This window comes from Ipomoea triloba, chromosome 4, assembly GCF_003576645.1.
Source record: "Ipomoea triloba cultivar NCNSP0323 chromosome 4, ASM357664v1".
In the NCBI taxonomy this organism is placed as follows: domain Eukaryota; kingdom Viridiplantae; phylum Streptophyta; class Magnoliopsida; order Solanales; family Convolvulaceae; genus Ipomoea; species Ipomoea triloba.
Window position 1 is genome coordinate 5,270,188 of NC_044919.1, and position 13,236 is coordinate 5,283,423.

A 13,236-nucleotide genomic window follows, 5' to 3' on the forward strand; every position below is an offset into this window, starting at 1 on the left:
TTTTTTTTTTTTTTTTTTTTTTTTTTGGAACCAACTCTTTGGAAGTATATTGTTGACAAATATTCATATATAATTAATATAATGCAACCTTGATGAGTAAATACATCATTTTCTAGTCATGCCACATTATTCCAATGATAATCAAAACTTTTAATTGAAGAAAAAGGAGTTTTTTTTCAAAAATATTATTAAATTTTAATATTTTTTTTCCTTTTACTTGATAAAAAAATAATCCGTGTAATGATACAACATATTGAGTCAATGAGATTTTTGTGTTTTTTTTTTATCCTTCAAAACAATGAGCAAACAATCCATTAGAATTAAATATAAATTTAATAAATAAACTCACAATAATTAATAATAACTTAATACAATGCAACGACATTTCTACATAAACAAGACTGTACTCCCTTTATTTAAAAGGATAAGTCATCTTATACTATTTTTTGGGTGACGAGAGAAACTTAAAATTACTATCAGAAAGTTAAAGTCTATTACATACTGGAATTATATTATATTTGTGCTACCACGAGAAACAACTATATGTTGCAATCCAAGAGAAATGTCACATATTGATCTTGCAAGGATAAATGAGAGAAGCCAAAAACCAGAATCCAACCAATAACAACAATATATAACATAATCTTAAGAGAAATATTATAGGCGTCATGTCATGTAATAATCCCTTCCTAATCAAATACCTTAATGTCTTTGTCAGTCTTTTTCTCACTACAATAAATATCATTTAATTTATTTCTCTTGAGAAGATGTAACACCAATTTTGTAATAATTGATAGATAATACACACACACACACAAGATATCAAATGCGAAGGGAGTTCTCAGGTAAAAAATAGGGTGAAATCTCAGTCATTGATCTAGTCAAAATCAACAACTCAGATATGGTAATTTTGCATAAGTTCAAAGCTTAAGGTGCATAAGTTTGTAACTTAAGGTGTGTAAATTTATAGTTTAAGGTGCCTATGTTTAAAACTTAAGGTGCTTAAGTTTAAAGCTTAAGGTGCACAAGTTTATAGTTTAAGGTGCATCAGTTCAGAGCTTAAAGTGCGTAAGTTTATAGTCTAAGGTGAGAAATTTATAGTTTAAGGTGCATTAGTTTAGAGCTTAAGGTGTGCAAGTTTATACCTTAATGTGCATAAGTTTATAGCTTAAGGTGTATCAGTTCAAAGCTTAAAGTGCGTAAGTTTATAGTTTAAGGTGCGTAAGTTTATAGCTTAAGGTGCATCAATTCAGACCTTAAGGTGCGTAAGTTTATAGTTTAAGATGCATCAAATCAGAGCTTAAGGTGCATCAAGTCAGAGCTTAAGGTGCGTATCTCACCTCATTTTTCCCTTGGGAGACCCTTCAATTCATATGTGAATCATCCCATATATATATATATATATGCGCGCGCGCGCACACGCACACACACATATATATATATGGTAGGGTTCCAATGAGATCACTTAGCTTGTTTAGGTGAGATAGTAAGATAAGATCTTGTGCATTCATGTAATATTTTTTAATGGTCTAGATTGATTGACACACACTCCGTTCGCACACATTTAATCACCGTTGGCACACACTTCAAACTTGGAATTTTAATCAATCATGAGCATTAAAATATTTTGAGATCAAATCTTGTACATCAATCTAAAAAAATTTAATGGTCTAGATTGTTTGACACACCCACTCCGTTCACACACATTTAATCACTTTTCGCACATATTTAATCATTGTTTGCACACATTTAATCACCATTTGCACACGTTTAATCACCGTTCGCACATATTTTACCACTGTTCACAACACACCTCAACTTAGAATTTTAAATCAATCTAAACCATTAAATTATTACATGAATGCACAAGATCTAATATCACGATCTTACCTAAACAAGTGATCTCATATGATCCTAACTTTCTTTCTATATATATATATATATATATATATATATATATATGACTTCCTTAGTGTGTATGACATGTCAGCGTGGATAATAGACATTTACATCGTTTTCGAAAAATATTTTAAATTATATTAATTTTAACTTTTAAAATTGATCAAAATCAAAACTAGTGACTTTCAGGCTATCTTTGAAATTTCTTTACTGAGATCATGACATCAATTTTATTTTATTCCTAAACATTGATATTTTCACGTCACAATATATTTCTACAATGTTCATGAAATTGAATTGATGGTTTAATTTTTTTTATTTAAAATTACCTTATAAACTATAATATATTTCTACAATGTTCATGAAATTGAATTGATAGTTTAATTTTTTTTATTAAAAATTTACCTTATAAACTATACAAGTTTCGTTACTATATTATTGGGGGGTTTGTACAATGTGAGCATTGTTGTTAGGTTTTCTCTATATACACTTACAAGCGTGATAAATTATTATTATTATATTATTTTTATTTTGAGTATTATTGATCCTGATACAATATAGTATCTGTTCATACATACTTTATCAATTTACTGAAGCACAAAGAATCAATTCCCCCACACTGTACTTCAAACCTGAGACCTCTCATTTGAGAAGTCACATTTATGCCGTTCAACCAAAAGGCCTTTGGTTTATTATTATTATTATTATTATTATTATTATTATAAAATGGCCCGTGTTAGTTTTTTCAAAATCCACCAAGTTTTGATAGCATGTTGGGATTGCTGGCAGATGTGAATTTAAAGATTATTGTGTTAAATTGATGGGTTATACGATTATAAGTTTTCCAGAAAGCGGTTAAGAATTGAAGAGGCTCATCAAGTTTTGAGCATAAGATCTCTGGGTAATAATGTTTACTAGATATATTTTATGTGTTAGTAGACAGAGATAATCGTATTGATATGATTTGTCTACAAGAAACAGAACGGCCCCCTCTTGTTACACGGGATCAACCTTTATACTATACACCTGTAACGGTTACAATATTGATAGTACCGGTTTCCTAATAAGTGATGCCCGTTGTCATTCATAACTCCTATGTTTGATGAGGGGTGCTCTTAATGCGTGGGCTCTTGTAACCGTTCCACCTGTTCTCGTCTCCTGATCATTGTTTCACTACTTTAATGGGTTAGACGCACAAGGTCGGATCCAGTACCTTGTCCAATTATTCTGTCAAGATCGATAACTTTTTAAGGACGGTTACTCACAAAATAGAACCTTTGACATTGAAGATCAGAGTAACCCTTCTATATAGTGATCATATGAGAACTATCCTCCCCATGCCATGAGTCCATGAGAATCAATCTGAAGTATTTAAAAATTAGATATATGGATGAGATTAGTTGATGGTTCAAAATTTGCGGGTGTGCATATTATATATTGCACACAACACATGTTTAATATGCACACGTTAATTTTGAATTCCACAATTGCACACAACACATGCTTAATATGCACAGTTAATTTTGAATTCCACAATTGCACACAGCGCATGCTTAATATGCACAGGCAAATTTTAAAACTCGGCCTCCAATTGATCTCAATCTATAGATCTTTTTTTTTTTTTTTTTTTTTTTAAATTTAATGTACTAGATTTAAGTCAACTCCCGTTTGCTGAATAAAGATTGTTATATATACATGATGGGTGTACACAAAGCGTATATGATGGTTTTTAACCATGTCCGACCTCACTAAAGCGCTTCTCAACCTGCGAGACCAGGAAGTGGACTCTACTCGAGGGAGTAAACCACATGTGAAGTTTTCTTTATGCCATTGCATCAAGCCGATCCGAGTCTCCTTAGCACAAGCACATGGCGCAAATGATTTGATTGACCTATAGGTGAGCACCATGTGCCCCTTGTTAACGAAAATTTCGATATGTATTCCCTGACCCAATATTATAAAAGTCAAATTGCTCTATAGAATAGGAAATTTCAAATCTTGAATACTCTTATCTTTAGCACTAACCAATTTGTTGAGAGAACTTTGCATTGAGTGGTAAAAATTACATATATAAGATATTACTTTTTGCTTACAATGATACATCTGGACTTAACACACCAACCCAAGATAATAACCATTATCAATACACAAATAATACTAGTGTGTTCCAGTTAAAGAAATAGATCCAATGGGAAACCCAAACCTGTCTTTAATTTTGAACCAAGAAGATGATGATTAACTAATAGAAAAAGAAATTACATTAAAAAATGATGGTGTTTGCCCCATAGTAAAGTTAAGACAGCTTCAATTCATTAATTATCATGATTTAATTAATATATTACAAATATAATTGAGAGGCTCGCATTGCATATTAAACAAATTGAAATTGATTATTATAAAGATTTTTAAAAAAGATTATCTCTCAAGATTTCTTGTGTACTCAACACAACATTGACAATATCAAAGCAAACCACATACTAGCTAGCTACAATGCAAAAAATAAAAATAAAAATCAAAGCTTAGCTTTCAAGTTCATGTGGGACAAACCGTACACATTGATATTATTGAACAAATTATGTATGCATATATAACTTTATAAAAAATAAATACAAATTAAATACTTTTATAGGATAAGATGTAGATTGACCAGGTGTAATGTATTATAGAATTAGGTTAAGCTAGCTGGCCACAAAAATAATGATGATAATGTATGATATATTATTTAGGAAGTACAGTGAAGTAGCTATATGTGTAATATTTTTGGTTCGATTACAAATTTTCTAATTATTAGTTAATTAAAGTCACATTAAGGCTGATTAACCTCGAAAAGATTACGTCATTTCATCCACACCCAATGGATTAAGTATGAGGCATTAATTATTTTAATGTTTGTTTATGTTTATTGGGTTTTTAATTTAGAAGTAAAATAATACTAATTTTTAATCCAATTATTTTTCAATTTTTTTTTTTAATTTTTACACAAGTAAAATATAGGGATAAAGGTAAGTTAATTAATGGGGATTGATTGAATTAGTACGTTAAAATAATTAATTTTGTTCTGCACGGTTTATATTTGATTTACACTATGACTAATTTTCTTTATCATCAGCAATATGATTTCTAAATCCTATTGTATATTGTTGTTAAATTTGATAATATTTCTCAATCTTGAGTAGGATTAGTTTCACCTCACGAAAACTTTATGTTACAATATTAAAAAAAATGTAGGGATATACATAAAGTTAAAAAGATAAGTTGCCAGCAAAATTTAGCCATTTGCTAGGTTATATATATATATATATATATATATATATATATATATATATATATATATATATATATATATATATATATATATATATATATATATATAGTTGGTCTTGAAATCAAGCAAGGAAGATACTTTGGCTTATATTAAAAAATGTATTTTAAAAAAGAATAAAAAAACTAATCTCATTCATTGACTTGTTCAAATTACATGAATTTTGTTTTCGTATTTTTTTTCAAGATAATGTAGTAATTTTTTTAAATGTATTATAGTAGTTTGACCTAACTTTTGCTCTTTGTTGCATAACTTTCAAACCTCTTCTACCAAAGTACATAATACAAATTTACAAATCAATTTAAATTCTCTAAGTTTATAAAGTCAAAAAACTTCAAAATAAAAATCTTGTTTGAGTTTCAAGCATCTTGAAATCAGCATTATGTACTTTTAATTATAAATTCGAATATCATTAAATGGTTATATTTTACATATTATAATAAATTTTTGTAAGGTATATATATACGTTTAGATCTATAATAAGTCAAAATCTCAAAAATGTAATAGCTGACCCAAAAAAAAAAAGTCTATATATCAAAATTGTAACTTATTCTTATTTAGTTTCTTTGGCTTGTACGTTTCGACTACATGCATATTCTTCATTGTAGACATAACTTCTTTTTCCTATACTAAATTGGTTGTTGAATTCAAAGCTCTATAACTATCTGACATGTACTCAAATTCAGAGATTTGTCAAGAAGAATCATGCCTGGATTGTAACCACTAAAAATTTACCGTGCCAATAAAAACCCAAATAGAATCAAAGAGCCCAAAGTGGCATGGTAAAAAAGTATCATTGTATTATATAATATTCTTCGGTCAAAATTAACCTATATTCCCATAATGTGACAACACAATCACTTGTCTGTAACCAACAAGTGAGACATATCTAATTTACAGTCATATAAATAATCCTTTTGTTTAACCACAAATTTTCTTGATCAATCAATTAAGTCCACATACTGAAACTAATTATGTTCATGCCATATAAGACCTTAAGGGTGAGCAAAACACTCCAGGCCATCATGATTTTCAAAAGGTAATTACATTCACAATGCTTGAATTCGAGACCCAGAATTAATTAAGTTAGAAAAGACGAACTACTTCTATCCATATCTTCATGAGTTTAGTCAAATAAATTAGACTGATACTAAATATATACTCTCAATTTCTAATCTATTACTACTTATGTGTTGTGTTCTGATTTATCTATAAAAAAGAGTGACCCGCAATATAAGGGCATCCACAATAGTTGGTTTTTGACTGATTTTTGCAGGTTTATATGCCATGTATGTGGAGGAGAGAGAAGGCCAAAGTCTTCTTGCAAGAATTGAAATTTTTGTGGGACCCGTTGGATACAGAAAAAGCAATTGCATGCACCTAGGCGCGCATTTCGGCACTGCTTGTGCCTAGCCACACCAGCATGCGCCCGCTGGCACGTTAAAAGCTACATTTTTTTTCTTTTCTTTTCTAATTGCGTGTCAGGCTTTTTTTTTTTTCTCTCTCTCTCTCTCTTTTCTTCTTCTATTTCCCTCACTTTCCCAGTTGACACTTCAAAAATCGATCCAAAAATCTCACTATTGAGTATGCCCTTACTGTTTTTCTTCTATCAATAAAATTACATATTTACATGTAGTGAGAGTTTTAATCTATGTGAGTCCATATATCAAAAACTTTCAATAAATTATTGTACTTTTAAACAAAAGATTAAAGGTAAAAACTTGATGCATAAGCCAAATTTGTCTTGGGAATTAATTATTGTGGTACACACAATAATTCACCTCCTCCAACCCCACAACTATTTTTTACAGTGATTACTTATTATTACTAATGAAATGATGGGTAGTACTAGACAAAGTACCATCATAATTCTAAACATGAAATTTGATACCTAGCTAAAAATGATAATAATAATAATAAAGTAGATAGGTAGGGGGTCCACTTGATAGTTCTTTTCATTTGGGAACCTCTCCTTTGTCCTTCAACTGTAACACTAATTGCTTGACAGAATTTGGAAAGTGACACTGATTTTTGGTTAACATAACCTCACTGTGCCTCCACAATTTCCCCAATTTTTAGGTCTTGCAGCTTTCCTACTCATAGGCCCAATCTGCTGCATGTTATTGTCCTTTTTTTTATTTTTTTTCTATAACAAAAATCATAGTTTGCAATCAATAAATATAATTGTTGTTAAAGAAAAACGAGATAAAAAATCAAGAATAAAAAATGAAAATGAAGAAAAAGAGTTTACGTGTTCAGCAGAGAGTCTATGTCCACATGAACGAAAGATATCTTTTATTAGTTGTGATGATAAAACATTCATGTTTACAATCATCACATTTATAAACAATTTTTCGCTTCATTACGCTCTAGCACCTGCCATCTTTTAATAACATATGAGACATATAAAATAATTTTAATCCCTCAGTATGATTTTATATATTTCTGCCAAAGTACAAAGTGTAACTACTTTACAAAAAAATAAAATAAAATTAGGACACCATGTGTGTACTTTATATTTTGCAAAACTATAATTTTTCTCTGCGTACCTCTGGTAAGGTATAATGTATAACTTCATAAAATATCTAGTAAAATATAATGTATAATTTCATAAAATATCTAGTATTGTGAGATTTCTTCTTTCTTTTTAATGTACTTACGAAAATGGGGTTTCATTATTTGACACTTCTTTAATCAAAATATATTTAACTCTTGTCACTGAAGTAAGTGTGAGGATTTTATAAGATTTCTCTATTTAACTTTTGACATTGTCAAGAATGTGAGAATTTTATTATTTCTTTATGGTAAAAAAAAACAATAATAAAGAATTTGAGTAACTTAAAGTAAAACAAAAAGTTGAAGACAAATTGATGTTTGAGTTCATAATTAGAGGGTTAGGATATCTAGGAGTAATAATGTATAGGTTAGGCCAGTAATGAGAAGAGCTTTTGTCTTTTAAAAAATAAAAAAATAAAAAATAAATTTCCACCACTTTAAAGATTGCAACTTTACGTTATTAAGTCACAAAAGGTAACTGGAAAGCTAGCACTCTTGGGGTTAAAAGAGGTATAATTACCAGCCCATGTTCTCAGAATTCTATAAAGAAAAGCAGATGGAATGAGTGATAAATAGTGAAAAATAAAGGAGGTCCAATAATTTCAGGAGACTCATTTTACATTGTCTCATTAAAGTTCCAATATTTATGCACACACTCTTTTCATATTTATTTTGACTGTTTACTAAGATTCGCAATAACCAACCCCTCTTCATCAAATTCATCTCACATATGGAAGGAGTGAGTTCGAGTCTTAGTGGAGGCGATATTGACTCAGATACTGCATTGTAACATAGTCAATAGTACTCTAAAAAAAATTATTAAAAATATTATACAGGATTAGGGTTTATTCAATTCATACCATCACATAGTGACTACGAATTTTTTTCGTCATTAGAAAAAAGATTCTTAATAATCACTTTGACATTTTTTTATACAACAAAAGAACAGAAAGAACTACATGAACTATGATAGTGTCACACTGTCACACCAATACTATTTGCTATCAAGACTCAAGAGTGCTATAATCCACTTGGGAAAAAATCAATTTGTAAATTCTCGAAACTAGTTACAATGTTTATTGAATTTTTTTTATCCACCACACATACTTAAGAGTGTATATATAGTATCCCTGTTAAACACCTTGTGTTTAGTTAGCAGTTAGCACATTTGGCTCTCCCTGAGTGAAGGTCACATGATCGAATCTCCGGTGGTGGGGTATTGAATCTTTAAGCAACAACAAATGGAGAAATTAAAGTCACAAGATTGAATTCTCGGTGTTGAGGTGAACAGATTCTACCTTGTATGTAATAGAGTTGATAGTAGTAAAAAAAAAAATAAAAAAAAAAAAAAAGATATATAGTATAACAAATGTACTTTTCTAAGTGATATGTTTCCACTTTTGTTCATAATAAACGGGCTGTAATTCTCCCTATTTTTTGCTCATAATAAAGGCTATGTTGGAAAACAAAATTATAAATGTATTATATTTGTGAAAATAGATCAATTTTTAGAGATAAAGGGAGTAGTAGTGAAATGTTACAATTTTGTAGGTAAAAATGTCTTATTTTTAAAATAAAAAGTATTAAGAATATTTGTAATTTTTCATTAAGTATGCAAATAGCTATGTTCAACATATAATATATAATCATAAATGTATAGTCTAATTATCAATTTAAACTTTTAGTTGGAGCAAACACATCATTAAATATAATATCAAACTCAAGCTTATACAAAATGTAATGGATCAATTGCAAAAACTAAATGGCACGTCGACTCGTAACGCGTTAAACATTTAATATATAAATATAAATATGTAATCTGATTTTTAACTTTTTAGAATTTTAATTTTTAATAAGTTGAATATGCATAACTTTTTATTTAAAAATATTATATATTTTTTTACGTATTATAGTATTTCCCAATTAAATACATTATTTGAATACAACTTTCATATTCCATTATATTAGTCTTTTTTTTTTTTTTTTTGAAAAACACCATTATATTAGTCTAATATAGCTTTGTTATTGGATTTTTTTTTCACTTTTATTTGATGAGCATTGATGATGTTATTGAGTTTGGCAAAAGTTTGATTGTCCTAGCAAATTTATTTAATCAGTCGCACCGCTGCTGTGTTTGAATATTTAGTGGGTAAATAATTAGTTGTAAATGTAATTTTTTTTAATAAATGAGTTGTTTTTTTTTTGAGTACTACTCCACTGAAGTTCGAATCCACCCCTTCCATATGAGAGTACAACCGGGTGCCACTAGACCATAAGGTCTTGACAATAAATGAGTTGTTAAACAAATCATTTCGATAATAAAAATAATAAAATATAGAGAAAATCACCACTTTGATCCCTCAATTATATTTCAACTGTAAATGTAGTCCATAATTTGTAATTTCAACTAATTTGATCTTCGAATTGTTTAAAATTTCGTCAATTAAACCCTACTAAGGGACCAAAATGGTAATTTTCTCCTTTTTAAAATTTCGTCAATTTGATCCTCAAAGGGTTTAATTGACAAAAAAAATTCGAGGATCAAATTAGTTGAAATTGAAAATTATAGGGACTACATTGACAGCTGGAAAATAATTAAGGGACGAAAATGGTGGTTTTTCCTAAAATATACTATTAATTAGATGGAAAAAAAAAGGAAGTGAAGAGACTTAACTTTGTTTGGATGACCAAAGAAACTCGCAACTACTATTTGAGTGTATGACTATATAAATATCATTATTGTATAATAGTATGCAAGTAAATCACACTAAAAAGACCATGTAACTTGATCGAGAGGATGTTGACAGGAATAAAATATGTGACCAATGACCATCCTGACCGAGACCATACCTTGTTGATTAGCTATAGACTTAAGGCGTGTTTGGTTCATGGAATAGGTCGGGAATGGACCTATTCCGGGAATAGACCTATTCCATTGTTTGTTTCGTCATTCTACTCGTGGGAATAGCATTCCCGGGAATGAGCTATTCCCTTTGCAAGGATAATAGCCATTCCTAGGGGACCCCCTAGTATTAGCTATTCCCAAGTATTTGGGAATAGCTTTTATACTATAGTACCAAAAATACCCTTTTTATTATATTATAATCCTTATATATAATATTTGTTTATTTAAATATATATTTATTTATTATATATTAAAAATGTAATTAATAATTAATAATAATAATAATACATTTTTTTTATTTTAAAAAAAAAATTGTAACTAAGAGCAATTAAGACTCCTTTAAATGAATGAATTTTTGCTCTTTAAGGCTTCCTCATCTTGTTGTTAATTTCAAAAGAGAAACAATGCTTCTCTTATATAGAGGAGCTCAAATGAGCTCCTCTTCATGAGTTATCAATGTAGGATCAAANCTCAAATGAGCTCCTCTTCATGAGTTATCAATGTAGGATCAAAAACTTTAATTTGTGTTTTAAAAAATTATTTTATATATAATTTTGTTTTGTATTATTATTATTATTATTATTATTCCTTTTTTCTTATTATCGTTATTAATATTGTTATAATTTTTATTTTATTATTACATAATAATAATAATAATAATAATAATATTAATAATAACATGAATGTCCTTATTATTATTATTATTATTATTATTATTATTATTATTATTACTACATATTTTATAGGGGTATTTTTGTCTTTTAAAACATATTTCATTTCTATTCCTTAAACCAACCAAACACTGTAATATAATTCCTAAAGTCCATTCATTCCGCGAACCAAACAATAGAATACAATTTCTATTCTATTCCTTACCTATTCCATTCTTTATGGAATAGCATTCCTATTACCTCAAAATTCATTCCGTGAACCAAACGTGCTGTTATAGATTTGTTTGATCTAATTGGAGTTTGACTTGTTTTTATCTTTTAACTTAACACTTATAAAAGCTTGGTATATTAAAGGTGAAAAAGACTAAAAAATGCATAATCCGCCATCTTTTTCTTTTCTTTTTTACTCTCTCTTTTTCTTTCTCTTTTGCATTTTAAATCTAATACTTCAAGTATTTATGCTTAACTTTTTTTAAAGAAAAAAAAAACATGTTTTTTTTTGTCACTTGGGTCTTATGGGTTTAATGACATTCTACTATTATATTGGTGCTCGGCAATGGAAAATGTCATTATAAATGTACAACTTTAAATTATTTCTTCTTTTTTTTTTTGAACTTTTAATTCTTTATTATTCCTCTCGTTACTTTCACGAGCTTTTCATTATCATTAGCATAAATCGTTTAGTTTGGTTTCGGCAAGTGTTGATCTTATCCTGGGGCGAGCAAAAAAGAATGATGATGAAGACTATCTTTGATGAAGCTTTAAGCTCTTTGAAGGAACATAGCTTCCTAGTTATGAAACAGTCTGCGATTCAAGTTTTCTATAGCATAGTTAGAAAAATTGTTTCTATGTCTGACTGTAAGGAATGGTTTACCATTTCATTTATCGTTGATGTAAACGTTTTATGTTATGAATTAATGGAATAGCTACGTTTATCTTAAAAAAAAAAAGATCACACTCTTTGTGAGACCAACCTCACAGAGTACCTCCATTATTCTATTGGTAAAGCATGATTCTTGTACTTAAAGGTCATGAGTTTGATTCTTGTCAATACCCTCTCGATCGACCAATCACACAAAGTTTTCCTAGTGCAATTTACTTCCTATGTGATTTGTGGAATTACATAGGAGTGGGGTTTACCCAGTGCATATCATCGAGTAGTGGGTGTTGATTTCTCTTGTTAGCCAAAAAAAAAAAATTCACTCTTTACAAGAGCGTTCTATGTGAAAAGATATTTTTGTCCATAAATTTTGATTGCTCACAAGTCATGTGATAAAATTCAGCGAGCTTTCATTAAAGGACCAAAAATGAAAAAAAAAATTGTAATTGTGTCAACAATTTATTTTTATAGTCATGCACTAAAAAGCTTGTACCATAAATTAGGAGTATTATACCTTGATATTTTGTGGACAAAAATAGACTCAACCATTATATATAACTTCTATTATGTATATCCTCAATCTATTTCCCTCTTCGTTAATTTATTATTTACGTTCATTTTTTATATCCATTATTATTATACTTATTTCAAGGAAAATGATACATGAACTTCAATGGAATAAAATTTTTACTACATGTTTTGATTTTATTGATAGATCAAAAGATAGATAGAGTAATAACAACAGTTGGTCACTCTGATTTCTAGATAGATCAAAACACGCTGCGCAATTAAGGAGTAAAAGTTAGAAGTGTAATATTACTCTCTTTCAAATTACGTTTTTATAAATAAAATTCATATCATATCAGTAATAACTTGATATTTAGTTTTAATTTTTTGGTGAAACTAAACTAAAATGATGTTTAGTTTTTTTTTTTTTTTTTGGAAAGGTGATGATTATTTTAATCCACTTAAAATGAAAGCTCTAGTAGTCTAGTAGAGTAGA